Source organism: Giraffa tippelskirchi, chromosome 7, assembly GCF_054371585.1.
Source record: "Giraffa tippelskirchi isolate mGirTip1 chromosome 7, T2T-mGirTip1v1.2.pri, whole genome shotgun sequence".
NCBI classification, from domain to species: Eukaryota; Metazoa; Chordata; class Mammalia; order Artiodactyla; family Giraffidae; genus Giraffa; species Giraffa tippelskirchi.
The window spans coordinates 118,838,313-118,853,878 of NC_137281.1; the positions used below are offsets into that span (position 1 = coordinate 118,838,313).

Genomic DNA, 15,566 nt, shown 5'->3' on the forward strand with positions numbered 1-15,566 from the left:
ACCATCCCCAAGAAAAAGAAATGCAAAAAAGCAAAATGGCTATCTGAGGAGGCTTTACAAATAGCTGTGAAAAGAAGAGAAGCAAAAAGCAAAGGAGAAAAGAAAGATACACCCATTTGGAGGCAGAGTTCCAAATAATAGCAAGGAGAGATAAGAAAGCCTTCCTCAGTGATCAGTGCAAAGAAATAGAGGAAAGCAAGAGAATCGGAAAGACTAGAGATCTCTTCAAGAAAATTAGAGATACCAAGGGAACATTTCATGAAAAGACGGGCTCATAAAGGACAAGAAGTGGTATGGGCCTAACAGAAGCAGAAGATATTAAGAAGAGGTGGCAAGAATACACAGAAGAACCATACAAAAAAGAACTTCATTACCCAGATAATCATGATGGTATGATCACTCACCTAGAGCCAGACATCCTGGAATGCAAAATCAAGTAGGCCTTAGGAAGCATCACTACAAACAAAGCTAGTGGAGGTGATGGAATTTCAGTTCAGCTATCTCAAATCCTAAAAGATGATGCTGTGAAAGTGCTGCACGCAATATGCCAGCAAATTTGGAAAACTCAGCAGTGGCCACAGGACTGGAAAAGGTTTCATTCCAATCCCAAAGAAAGGCAATGCCAAAGAATGCTCAAACTACCACACAATTGCACTCATCTCACATGCTAGCAAAGTAATGCTCAAAATTCTCCAAGCCAGGCTTCAGCAATACGTGAACCATGAACTTCCAGATGTTCAAGCTGGTTTTAGAAAAGGCAGAGGAACCAGAGATCAAATTGCCAACATCCGCTGGATCATCGAAAAAGCACAAGAGTTCCATAAAAACATCTATTTCTGCTTTATTGACTATGCCAAGGCCTTTGACTGTGTGGATCATGACAGACTGTGGAAAATTCTGAAAGAGATGGGAATACCAGACCACCTGACCTGCCTCCTGAGAAATCTGTATGAAGCTCAAGAAGCAACTGTTAGAACTGGATATGGGCTGTATATTGTCACACTGCTTATTTAACTTAGATCATGAGTACATCATGAGAAACACTGGGCTGGAGGAAGCACAAGCTAGAATCAAGATTGCCAGGAGAAATATCAATAACTTCAGATAACACCATCCTTATGGCAGAAAGCGAAGAACTAAAGAGTCTCTTGATGAAAGTGAAAGACAAGAGTGAAAAAGTTGGCTTAAAGCTCAACATTCAGAAAACTAAGATCATGGCATCTGCTCCCATCATTTCATGACAAATAGATGGGGAAACAGTGGAAACAAGGACAGACTTTATATTAGGGGGCTCCTAAATCACTGCAGCCATTATGTTAAAAGACACTTGCTCCTTGGAAGAAAAGCTATGACCATCCTAGACAGCATGTTAAAAAGCAGACACATTACTTTGCCAACAAAGATCCGTCTAGTCAAAGCTATGGTTTTTCCAGTAGTCATTATGGATATGAGAGTTGGACTATAAAGAAAGCTGAGTGCCAAAGAATTGGTGCTTGCAAACTGTGGTGTTGGAGAAGACTCTTGAGAGTCCCTTGGACTGCAAGGAGATCCAACCTGTCCATCCTAAAGGAAATCAGTCCTGAATATTCATTGGAAGGACTGACACTGAAGCTGAAACTCCAATACTTTGCCCACCTGATGTGAAGAACTGACTCATTTGAAAAGATTGTGATGCTGGGAAAGATTGAAGGCAGGAGGAGAAGGGGAAGACAGAAGATGAGATGGTTGGATGGCATCACCGACTGAATGGACACGAGTTTGAGTAAACTCTAGGAGTTGATGATAGATAGGGAGGACTGGCATGCTGCAGTCCATGGGGTCGCAGAGTCGGACACGACTGAGCGACTGAACTGAACTGAGCTGAAAGAAGCCAAGAAGCCATGATAAATAGCACTACCTGTTTTAACATGACTGGTTCCCCTGATATTCTATACAATAAAAACTGAATTATTTTGGAAATCATCTGCATCACATCTGAGAATGCTATTTCTAATGGACATAGTCTTCATGTAAATGGACTCTTCTAAAGAGTCATAACACTTCAGAGCCAAAAGCTTCATATGAATTATCTAGTCCAATTCCCTTATTTGACAGATGGAGATGCATAGGCCCAGAAAAACAGAGGTCTTGCCTGTGGTCACACATCTGGTGGAGACAGGACCAGGATGGGGACCAGGAGAGGCCCCACCCAGATCCCCACTTTTCTTTACTCTAACTCCTCTTCCTCCTTCAGCTGTCAACTTAAAGCCTGCACAGACCGCTACCTTCATCTAAATTATATCCTCTTCCTACTCCCCTCATAGTAAGCTACACATTTGTACATTTGTTGTTAAGATTCTGTGTTGACTGTCTACTCTCCATCAGGACTATCCACTATCAGTAACTTGCTAGGCACAGAATAGTCAATCCACAATTGTACAATAAGTGAATGAATGAATGAATGAGTAAATGAATCCTATCCAATGCTTTTCCCATTGTACCATACAGCCTTCATTTATTTACGTATCTATTTCTTTTATTTTTTCTATTTATTCCCCAAAATTGCCTTTTCTCTCCATCTAGAAGTAATAAAACCTTAAAGAATAAAAGAAAATAATTGAGAGCTTCTAGACATATTTGAAACATAAGTTTTATAAACTGCTTTCCTGTCTCATTCCTCAAGAACTAAGATTCTATTTTCTTGACCATTTTGCATGTTGCCTAGCACATAGGAATGGCAAATAGTAGGAAACAAAAAGGCATTTATTGAATAAAAGAATGAAGAAATTAATAAGATATGTATGTTGGACATATGGCCAACTATTGGTCATTATCTGAATGATAAGCTGAAATATCACATAGAATATTTTTTATTTTATATATTTTCCAGGATGAGCCACCTGTGCCTTCTAGATGGAGCCTTATTCTGAGAAATAGGCAGGAGGTTGATGGCCCAGCGTTTGAACCCAAAGTGAGTATTTGGTCTCTGTTACAAGAGGTTAGGAATCCTGTGCCCTCAAAAGTGAGACTAAGCTGGGGTCACAGAGAGGACAAGGAGTACACCATCCCCTGCCTGCCGAGGTAGCAGGGACTCTTGAAGCCAGGCTGTCCCCCACTCTTTGTCTAAACCCAGCCAATGCTGCAGCCCACTGGCCGAGCAGCAGCTGACAGAATGCCACCCACTGCTTCAATGGAGCCCCCGCACAGCCATGAGGGCAGCAGGGCCGCCCTCGCACAGTCAGGCAGGCCTGACCTCAATGCCTTCCAAACAGAAAGCACTTTTCCAAATTTCAGAGAGACCAACTGCAGCCAACCTTATAATAGCTTTAGGTTAAGTCCACGAAAGCAAGGGTTAACATACAGTGCTGTGCCGTGAAAGCACCGCCTGTATTATGTTAAACCTCCTTTATATAAAAGGAAAAATCCAACTGTTGTGCAGAAAATCCCTACCCTTTCCGATCGATACTTCCTACCACTAGGGCATCTAGTAATTTCTGATTCAGTCTCCTGTAGCCTTTACTTCAATGACAGGGCACAGCAGGCCAGGGGCAAGCGCTGGCCAGGCTCCGAGTGGCAACCCTCAGCCCTGCCAAGAGGTGTGAGTGTTGGAAGTGATGCACAAAGTGGAGGGGATGTCACCATGGGTCACACTGGGACTCTTTTAAGCCATGCCCAGGTCCTCAATCATAGACTCAGAGTTCAAAGGGTTGTTAGGCTGTTGGTCACTGATCTCATCTCAAGGTGATAGCCACCTCTGGCCTTTTGGCAGACAGCAAGCCCACTGTCCATCCATCTTGGAGCAGCTTGACACTGGATTCTCTACCCATTTTACAGCCAGTGAACATTCCCTATTGATTTATTGATCCATGTCTGCCTGTGGAGGGAGCTTGGAAGAGACTCTGTGTGCACTCACAGCCTCCCGAATGGATTTTTTTCCCTCCTTTCTTTTCTCCTTTTTATCAAGGCATGTTAGCAGTCCAGGGTGCAGCAGGAATTAGAGCATGCAAGAGCACAATTTACCAGTTGTGAATGTGCCCAGCTCCCATAGGTCAGTCAAGTCTGCTTGTTTTTCTTTCCTTTTCCCATTTTTTAAAAAAATTTTGTCCCAAACTCTGAAATACCCATCCCTCACTCATTCTTATTCTTTCCTATGAGTTCCTCCTTTCCTCTACGTTACTTGAAATAGTTCTTAAATCCAACATGGAACAAACAATGAGAAGGGGGTTAGGAAAACCAACAAACTCTTTTTCCCTTCTGTCTGTTTGCTGTCACATCCCATTACAGGCAAGCATCTTATTTCCAAAAACAAGAGAGTTCCTCCTCACCCTTGGTTTTTTAATAAGAAATAGTCAATTAGCTTTAAATCATTCATAATTCAATTCTGAGTCATTCTGATTATACCAATTTCTCTTCTAGAAAAATAAAATCTTTCCAGCATACTCTTCCTTACTGGAATTTCATGAATGAGCATTGTGAAGTCATGAAATCTATGTGATTCTTAAGCTTTTTAATCAGCAGAGTAAGGTTAAGAAAGTGCCTATGAAGCAAATCCCTTTATTCAAGGGAGAGACAGAAAGCGCAAAATCCTTATAAACACTACACATCTACCAAGCATAAAGTGCAACAAAAGAAATCATTGGAACAAAGGTGTGTCTTATAAGCAGAGCACATGGCTATGCTTAGCAGTAATTACTTCCAAGCCATCTCAGATGGGATCTACAAATCATACCTCCAGATCCCACAGTACTGCACTGCCTTTGGAGCTTCCAGTGAAAGGAATCATTTATCTCGTGAGAGTAATTAGATGGAAAGATGACTATGGCATCTTATAAGTAAAATATTTTATTGATCTGGACACTGGATAAGCAGATCACATTTATTCACAAATATATTTTCTCAAAAAACAATAATTTGTTTTGCTTGAAATAAATTTTTCCTACAAAAGCAAAATTTCTCAAATATACACATTGGAGGGTAAGACTCCTTTAAATGCCTGCTATACAGCCTGAGAATTCTAGAAAAATTCTGAACATATATTGAGTGATTTCAGATGCCAGTAGCCCCATTTTAATTCTCCTCCCCCAAAAAGTCTCCCCATTTCACTTACAGCTACAAATTGTCCAAGAGACCTAACATGACCAATATAAGCCAGTTTCCTATGTTTCCATTTGCTTATTTAATCATATAGGTGTGTTATAAAATTTTAATTACCTGTATTTAATCTTTTTTTAATTTAATTGAATTCAATATTCCCATGATAATCAAAGTCAGAAAAGACAAAAATAAATAAAAATGCAAATCAAAACAAGTTACCATTTTTTACCTTCCAACTAGCAAAAAAAAAACTTTAATAATAATTTATAAGACTGGTGAAATATGGTAAATAAATATTATGTAGGTAGGTATTATACAAAATGGTTGGTAAAACCATTTTAAAAAATAATTCAACAGCATATATCAATAGTCTTTAGAATGAAAACATCCTTTTGATCTAAAGAGACAACTTTAAGTAATGAAAACTATTTATGCTTGAAAGGTTCATAGCAGGAATACATAAAAATAGGATAAAAAGAGGAAACAGTCTAAATTTTAAAAATATGGAATGTTTGAGTTGTACAATAGTTACTCAAAATAATGAACCACTACAAAGTATGAATGGCTGTGAAGAATATGTAATAAAGAGAAATTTCTATACTTGAATATTAAGTGGAGAGGACTACCAAATATCACCAACAATATACCTATAACTAAGTGAATAGAAATAAGTGCAGAAAAAAAAAAACTCCCTAAATGCCAGAAATAATGATAGGTTGGAATTATAAATAATTATTTTCTCACCCAAATGTTCTTTCAATTTGCACATATATTTCTAACAAAAGTACGCATAAAAACTTGCAAAAAGTGGAATGATAACTTTGTCTTTGAAATCCTTTGGGATGGTTTTCAAACAAGCAATGCAAGTTTCACATTTTGATTGACAATGTATGGAACATTGTCAATGTAGGGAACTGGGCTATTTGCTTTGGTAAAATGGTTTTGAAAGTAACTGGACTTTTTTCCCATAAGCAGTAGAAAGCTTTTCAGCAGTGAGCATCCAGCAAACCAACAATAGCACATGGCTGACTAGATGCCTTGAGATTGTGTAGTACAGTAGAAAAAGACTTTCAGTCAAACATTCTGGATTCTAGACCCATTACTGCTATCAACTAATCAAGAAAAATATCACTGAACGCCACATTTTAGTATTTTTTTCCATCCAAAGAGATAAAATAAGTTTAATTGTTAAAATTTTAAAGTTATGGAAATTCCTTGATGGTCCAGTGGTTAAGAATTTGAGCTTCTGCTGCAGGAAGCATGGGTTTGATCCATGGTCAGGGAACTAAGATTCCACATGCCACACAGCACAGTGGGGCCATAAAAATGAAAGACATAAAAACAAAATAAAATTGTTGCTGTTGTTTTTGTTTAGTTGCTAAGTTGTGTCCAACTCTTTTGCAACTCCATAGACTGTAGCCCACCAGACTCCTTCGTCCATGGGATTTCCCAGGCAAGAATACAGGAGTGGGTTGCCATTTCCTTCTCCAGGGGATCTTCCCGACCCAGGGATCAAATCTGTGCCTCCAACAGAGTCTCCTGCATTGCAGGCAGATTCGTTGCCACTGAGCCAGCAGGGAAGCCCCTAAAATAAAATTTAATAAAATAAAAGTTACGATGGGTCATTGGATAAAATGCCTGACATTGGGTAACATACCTGACATGTCAGGTTACAACTCTCACTTCTCCCTCTAGAATAATAATTATTTGACTTTTTTTTTCACTTTTCTTCTTGTTGGACTGGGCACTTTATTAAGTAGCCCCTCAGTTCTGTCATCTAGAATGGTGCCAGTGTAGATGTCACTCACCCCTGTGGCAGAATCTTTGTCCCGATTTCCACTGCACACACCCAGACTGATGGTGAGCCCACCTCCTTCAGAAGAAAGTGCTGACCAATGACAAAGGCTCTCAGGGGGGTGTGGCAGGAGGACAGGCTGAGTCAGTCCATTGACCTGCATATATCTGGAAATCAGGCTGCAAGAACAAACAAAAGTGAACTGTAAGCCCAGGTGTCCCAGCAAGAGAACAAAGGTTGAAGCTAGGCATATCTTTAACATGATTAAGCCAACTGTTGGACAGAATTGTCTACCTAGTATTCTCTTATAAGGAATAATCATAACCATCAGATCCAAGCATCACGTGAACACACTGTCCACAAAAACAACTAGAAGTCCAAGTGAAGCCCATGCCAAGAACAAATATATTAATATCAATGCTTTACCCTGAGCCCCCTCGAAAAGTCCAGATGGTAAAGTAGCTTGTAAGAGCTACAGCGTCAAGTCTTGAACTGATTTCTTTATTCAGCTAGCATTGATCAAACTCCACAAACTGCTAAACAAAGAGGATGCAAAGAACAGGCACAATCCTGGCCTCTAAAGTGTTTGCAGTCTACTGGAAATATCCAAATGCTACACACTTCACATCCTGTGCAGGATCTAGTGCTTTCAATGCAGTGCTGCACATAAACTTCCAACAGCCCTGTGAGGTCTTGATGGCATAGACTGCCAGACTGAGGAAAGGACACAATTAAGACTAAAAGAACTTCCTCTGTCCATGTTTGGGATAAGCAAATATACAAAAAGCAAGAGAAAATGGGCACAAATGTGGCAATCCCACAATGTTGAAAGAGTATAAGAATTAGAGTGAATAAATCACAGCATGCTTTTCTCTTATACAAAAGAGGAAAGAAATGCATTTGTATGTTCCCCACCACAGTATTCCCTGAGAGTCTCATGTAAGAGTGCTAAGGAGAAGCAAAGTCCCTTGGGATCCTCAGTTCAGAAGTGAAGGTGCTCGCAATTCCTGTGAGAACTTCTTGTCCAACTCTTCTGGCTGCAGGGTTCCAGCACCATCAGGCCCACCCAGGCTTGTGGTCCAAAGAACCTAAAGTTAATAATAGGAAGCTCCAGAGAAGTATTCTGAAGTTTACTCACTCAGCTGCAAATTTGGTGCTTATTTTTCTTGTCAAGTAGTCTAGTGTTCACAAACCAGGAAACTATTTTCCCAAGAGGCAGAGAGCCTTCTGCCACCTTCATTCTGCTCAAACCCACTCCCTGTCCTGCAGGTTCAATCTTGCTGTCCCTTGAGTAAAACCTATGAAAAAAATCTCACAATGTCAAAGTTGGAATGGACTTGAGAAATCATTTGGTTCAGTCCTTCATGTTATAAGGAGACAATGGAAGCCCTCAAAGAGATCACACCTTGCCTACTAAGGCCACTCAACCAATCTCCACACATTTTGTGACATGAGCCAAAGTAGGCCTACCTACTCATACACATCTGTGCATCCATTCATACATGCTATCCCAGAGCAAGTGGAATGGCACACTTAAAAGTCACCTGTCTAGACTGTATATTTGGTATTTTCAGGACCATATGTACTAAAGATAAATATGGTCTGTACTGCAAAGGAAATCCAGTTGGGCATGCACTTCTCTTTCATCTCTGTATTGTGAATATGAACTTGAAGACAAAAAGCAAACACTAATGTTACCTTAAAATGATTTCACCAATGTTGGTATTAATATTCTCCATTGATTAGAACTTACTTTTGACTTATTCATGGATTAATGTTGCTTGCTGAAGAAAATAAAGCAGAGTCCTAACCATCCAAGACGCTTGAGGTGCAATACTTGCAGCTTTCAACATTGTACTGGTTACACAACTTGACCATGATACAAAATCATTCAATCTTGCCACCTTGCTGCCAGACTTTTCCTGCATGCACAGATACACATACCTTCCAGCCCCCTCCATCCTGCCACTTGCTGATGCTATTTGCCAGGAAGTGAACATGTCTGTGAGCTCTGAAAATTGGATCACAGGGACAGCTCCACAGTGGCCCCAGTCATGCTGACGGCAAGACTGATCAATCAATACCCTGTGTGACACTTTCAGAATTCATTGGAAATGATGCCCTTTTCAAATGACACATACATTTTATCAGGGCAGCTCTAGTTGGGGGAAAAAACACCACATCAATATATTTGGTTCCAGTAAACTTTGTTGGTTAGGACCAATAAGTCCGTATTCAACCTCCCTGCTCCTATCCCAGAGATTTTGAACAAAGGGGAGATACAATGTTAAGGCAGCATTGCAAGCTGATATTTTTTCTGAACTCCTTAATCTCACATATAGCATGGAAGATGGCCACATTTTCTTCCAATGCAATAGATCTTTAAAATTCTACACTTGTTGTGGACTTCCAGCACACCAGGCTCATAAAGAGAATATGGAAATTATCTTTCAGAATGAAAGTTTCAGAATGAAAATTTCCAGGCTGTCATTCTAAATACTACTTTGAGAGGGTTGGCCCTTTATCTTTTCCTTATGATGCTGGGGTGGGGACAGGGAGGAATGGGGAGCACAAAGGCAGTAGTTTGCTTTCTTTACAGTAAGTGTTCAGCTAACTAGAAGGTTAGCAGTGCTGCCTAACCATACCAGATGGGAACCTCTGGTTTATCTGCTGAGTTCTAATGAGGTGACAGATTGTGTTCCTGCACATCCTAACATCAAGAAGCCCATTCAGGCCCTCAGGAGGAGAAGTTTCAAAGGGCTTTGAGGGGTTAAGAATGAGGGAGGTGACTCTTGTGACACTGGAGGACTCAGAAGGAAAGGGTAAGAGAAGCTAACATACAGAAATAAAATTCCCAGCTGCCACCATTTGAATAAAACTCCAGATAGTAGGAGTTAATAGCAGTTATTCTGAACTTGAGCATTCTCCAAGATGACCTGGAGGGCTTCTTCAAACACAAGTTGCCAGGCCTCCTCCACAGAGTTTTTAATTTAGTATATTTGGGATGGGGCCTCTGCCTTCACATTTTAACAAGCTTCCATGTTACACTGCTGCTGCTGCTTCTCTGAAGACCATATTTCAAGGACTACTGGTTTAGAGCACCTTTAAGTTACCCACAAACCAAACAAACCCAGCTGTGGAAATAACACTTGAATTTTTTTTTATTTTATTGTGTTTATCAGGGTACATATGATAAAGCATTTCTTTAATGGAACCAAATTCTCAAAAGGTTGTGGTTTTTGTTTGGTTTGCTTTTATTTTTGTTCTTGTTTTGTTCTTTCTACTCAATTCTAGGAAAGAACAAAGGTGGACTGTGAATTTTCTTCTCTGACAATGACTATTCTGCAGACATAACAGACATGTGACTAGTCCTTGGCAGTTCAAACTCCCCTTAAGGTTCAGGGAGTAACCACTGGGGCCTTTGGTATCCAGGTCAACTGAGTTAACCAGACGCTAGTCAATCACAGGGCTTTGGGCTGTCACAATGAATGGGCAATCAATGGGCCATCCCATTCAATTGTTGAAACACAAAATCTAATGGCAGGTCATTTCAGGACCTGGCTATCATGAAATTTGAGTGGGCTATCTTTAAATGGCCAAGTTCTCAAATATGAAGCAACTTTATTGGTCTCTCATCAATTTTCTCCCTCAACCAATTCGGTTAACTATCAAGAACTACCAAAAAGTTCCAAAAATAAAACAATTAAGATAAACAATTGCCACCTTTGTAACAAGAGTTCAGAAACATTTTATAAGGAATTTTTTTAGGAAATCAAATGGAGGCAAATATATATGCACACAAATATTAAAACTGAATATACAGTAACCCTCTCTAGCCATAAGCATCCCTTTATAAAGAATTTCAGTATCTGTAGATTTGTTTCTGAGCAGCTCTGCAGCAACTAAGGAGAAAGAATTCATTTTCCGTTACAATGTATGAGATTTATGCTTCCTTCCTACTGGGGATAATTAGAAGAAGAGAAAGTGGTATAGGGAATAGAAAAAGGAGCACAAAAGACAGCAGAACATAGCAGTTTTTGCAATGCTTTTCTCTCTCTAAGGACATTGAGAGAAGGTAAAACCCAGCTCAAAATTGCACTCCTATGTCCATTAGAAGGAAGGAAGCAAAGATATGAGCATAGGGACCAAGCATGAAGCTAGCTGAGTGGAGAAATGTTCTAAGTTTCTATGTCTGTATGTATTACAGGAGGTGAGAAACACCTGGCTAGTGAGAATAATAAGCTAAATAACATTTTCACTAATGCTCAGGGCTTGTTTGTTAGTTTCTCTCTGTGTCTGTCTCTCTCTTTCTACCGCTTCCATCTTTAACATCCAAGTCACTATGTATTCTTACATATAAGTAGAACCTGAGATGAGTCAGGCAACAATCCTAAGCCACTATATCAAAAAAAAACACTAAATATCTGGACAGTGGGGAAATCACAAAGAATAGATCAAGAAGAAGGAGCTGATTACTGTTTTTAAAAAAGAGTTAAAACAATGGTAGAGGAAATCCTAAAATACTTTGCAGTAACCAAAGAGTGCCAAATAAAAACTAATTATGATGCAACTTTTATAACCAACTAATAATGAGTAGTATGTTATTGTTGTTCTCTTCACTTAGTGGGTTAACCTTACTGTTCTATTTTCATCTCAAAATAGTTAAAAAGACTGTGTGTGTGTCCACCCACTTCCTCAATTGCCCAAAACTTTTTTTCAGGTTTATTAGATACATCTAAGAGTGATATTGCTCATGCGTTTATATTTTTTATTTCTTGATTAAAATAGGCATATTTCTCAAATTAGTGAGAAATTTCATGTGATTAAAATAATAATATAGTAAAGATTTTATGCTTAAATTGCTTAAAACTAAATTAAGATAATGTTTTAGACATATAAAATATTCAGCATTTCTAGAAGGACAATATCTAATGTAAAATAAATAAGCTGGTATATTTCAATTTTAGTAGATGTACATTTTGGTCTGTTCTAAAGAATATTGACCAAACTCTCTTATTTTTTATTTTATTATTCTTTTAGCGAGTCAATATTTTTATAGATTATACTCCATATAAAGTCCAACTCTTTTACCTATAAGATCATCTGATTCTCAAAAAAAAAAAAAAAAAAAAGAAAAGATCATCTGATTCTCAATCATGAATCCTCCTATTCAGGGGCTTTCAATAACCTAATCCTTATGGATTTGGAAGCAACTCCTATGTTGTATATGCAAGTTAATAAGCTCTCATTGATTACTGGAGCTTTGCACAGCACCTTTTGAGGCAGGAAGTGGAGGGACAGGAAAGACAGTAAGACATGTTTCTGGACCCTGAAGAGCTCACAATCTAGTGGTGAAGACAGATTAACAAACACCAAACTACAATTCCGTTGAGAAGTAAAGAAAAAGTGTCCAAAGTATTTTAGGAATGTTGTTTGTGTGAGACTGGCAAGGCAGAAGGTTCCAGAAGTTTTCACAATGGACAACACACTTAAACTGAACCTTGAAAAACAGACACGACTTACCATGCTAGAAATAGGAGTAAGAGAAGGGAATATTCTAGTCTCATGAGTATCATGAGAACAAGGGATATGTTTTGGGAATCAGACCTTACACAAATGTAAGAGAAAAAATAGCAAAGCAGTCCAGCTGATGCACTGGCAAGGGAGGACAAGCCAGAGCTTGAGGGAAAATGCAAGACACCAATCCAGCCAGCCACCAAAGTGAAACAGCAAAGAAGGAACTTATGGGCAGGACCAGGGAAAGCTACTTTCCTTTAAAGAGCTGACATCTCTGCATCCACAGTCAGGAGTCTGATAGAGAGCTTGGGGTCATTATTGGTCAGCAGGGCAGCAACTGGGAAGATGAGCTAGACACAGAATAGAGGACCAGCAGAACCCATAAGGCCTTGCCTCTGACCATGACTTGCTATTTATCTCTTACCACCCAAAGTTCATTCAAGATCTGCTTTTGAACAACTGTAATCAGGAACCATACAAAGAAAGGAGTGCTAGGAAATACAGTTCGCAGATTAGCCAAGCTGGTATAACCTAGTCCCAAAGCAGTTAAGAAGGAAAACTGGAACGAGTGCTTTGAGACAAAGTAATTTGTCCTCTGATTTGAAGAAACTTGGGAGTTATTAAAAGTTTTAACAATAGATTGCATATCCAATTTCTCTTTATAAAATGTAATTTGAATGGGTGTATGCCATATATCATAAATGGGCAGTAGAGGGGGAGTGTTTTCACATCTCTCTGAGTTTACTTATTTCCTCTCCCTGAATTGTGGTTCTTCTTGCCCATCCAGTGAAAAACTTTTTCTCACAAATTGCTCTCAAACACCACCACTTCTGTGAAGCCTTCCCTGACTTCCCACTCATAACTCTTTATTTACACCTCTGAGTTCACACAACACCCTGCATATACTTCTATCAAAGCACTTTTCAGATTATACTAGTAAGTTTCTGTTTTCATGTTTTGTTAATCATTGTTTTCCCAAGATCTGGTTCCCAGTAAATATTCAATAGACATGGAGGGAATAAATGAATGAATGTAACCCAGTGAGATATTAGTGCAATAGTCTAGGTTAAAGATCCAGAGGGTTTGGATTAGAAGAGTGGCAATGGGGAGACAGAGAGTGAGGAATATCCAAACATCATTTTAAAAACAAAATGGCAAAAATTTGGTACCAACTGGTGGAAGATGTAGACAGCAGACTCTGATAAACACTATAAATAAAATAAAAGGTAAGGCTGCAGAAGGGGTTATGGTTAAATTTCACAAAGGGATGAAATTGTTATAACATTAAGAAAATTATATGTACACAAAGTAAAGCTTTCATATAAATTTTAGAATCAGCTTATTTCAACAAAAAAAGGCATTTTATTGTCATTGGAATTTTTATTTGGGATTGAATTAATAAGATCAGTTTGAGGATCATTAACATCCTTAAGAGGTGGCAAGAATACACAGAAGAACTATACAAAAAAGGTCTTAATGACTCAGATAACTATGATGGCATGGTCACTCACCTAGAGCCTCACATCCTAGAGTGTGAAATCAAGTAGGCCTTAGGAAGCATTACCACAAACTCAGTGGAGATAATGGAATTCCAGCTGAGTTATTTAAAATCCTAACAGATGATGCTGTTAAACTGCTGCACTCAATTAAGTCAGCAAATTTGGAAAACTCAGCAAAGGCCACAGGACTGGAAAAAGTCAGTTTTCATTCCAATCCTGAAAAAGGGCAATGTCAAAGAATATTCAAACTACCATACAACTGTACTCATTTCGCCAGCTAACAGGGTAATGTTCAAAATCCTTCAAACTAGGCTTCAACAGTACATGAACTGAGAACTTCTAGATGTACAAGCTGGGTTTAGAAAAGGAGGAGGAACCAGAGATCAAATTGCCAACATCCACTGGATCATAGAAAATGCAAGGGAATTCCAGGAAAACATCTACTACACCTTCGTTGAGTATGCTAAAGCCTTTGACTGTGTGGATCACAAAAAACTTGTAGAAAATTCTTGAAAAAGATGGCAATACCAGGCCACCTTACCTACTTCCTAAGAAATCTGTATGCAGGTCAAGAAGCAACAGTTAGAACTAGACATGAAACAACGAACTAGTTCAAAATTGGGAAAGGAGTACAAGGCAGTTGTATATTGTCACCCTGTTTATTTAACTTCTACACAGAGTACATCATGTGAAATGAGGCACAAACTGGAATCAAGATTGCCAGGAGAAATATCAATAACCTCATACAAGCAAATAATACCACCCTAATGGCAGAAAGCAAAGAGGAACTAAAGAGCCTCTTGATGAAAGTGAAAGAGGAGAGTGAGAAAGTTGTCTTAAAATTTAACATTCAAAAAATGAAGACCATGGCATCTGGGCCCATTACTTCATGGCCGAATAGATGGGGAAAAAATGGAAACAGTGACAGACTTTATTTTTGCAGGATCCAAAGTCACTATGGATGGTGACTGCAGCCATGAAATTAAAAGATCCCTACTCTTTGGGAGAAAAGCTATGATACACCTAGACAGAACATTAAAAAGCAGAGACATCACTTTGCTGACAAAGTTCCACGTCAAAGCTATGGTTTTTCCAGTAGTCATGTATGGATGTGACAGCTGGACCATAAAGGAGGCTAAGTGCCAAAGAATTGATGCTTTTGAATTGTGGTGCTGAAAAAGACTCTTGAGAGTCCCTTGCACTGCAAGGAGATCAAACCAGTCAATCTCAAAAGAATCAACCCTGAATATTCATTGGAAGAACTGATGCTGAAGCTGAAGCTCCAATACTTTGGCCACCTGATGCTAAGAGCTGAATCATTCAAAAAGACCCTGATGCTGGGAAAGAGTGAGGGCAGGAGAAGTAGGGAACAGAGGATGAAATGGTTGGATGGCATCACTGACTCAATGGACATGAGTTTGAGAAAACTCAGAGGTAGAGGAGAACAGGGAACCCTGGTTTGTTGCAGGGGTCCCAGAGTCAGACATGACTTAGTGACTGAACAATAGCAACAATATTAAATTTTATCAGATGTAATTTCTGAACATATTGAGGTGGTCACTTTTTATCACTCTAAGTTAATGATTTTGATTTCAAATGCTAAGCCAATCTTTCCTTTCTTTTTGTATATTTCTGTGTTTGGCTTGCTAATATTTTGATTGGGTCTGTTTCAAATTTCTATG

The 15,566-nt window shown here is 39.0% G+C and overlaps 1 protein-coding gene across 1 annotated transcript in view; it reads right to left on the reverse strand.

The window, feature by feature from the left end:
- The window catches only part of UNC13C (unc-13 homolog C), a 1,717,543-nt gene that overhangs the window by 1,510,996 nt on the left and 190,981 nt on the right, over window positions 1-15,566 (reverse strand). The window contains exon 2 of the mRNA XM_081513848.1: window positions 6,882-7,047. The gene's annotated coding sequence lies outside the window, so the exon portion shown is untranslated. The remainder of the gene's footprint in view (window positions 1-6,881; window positions 7,048-15,566) is intronic.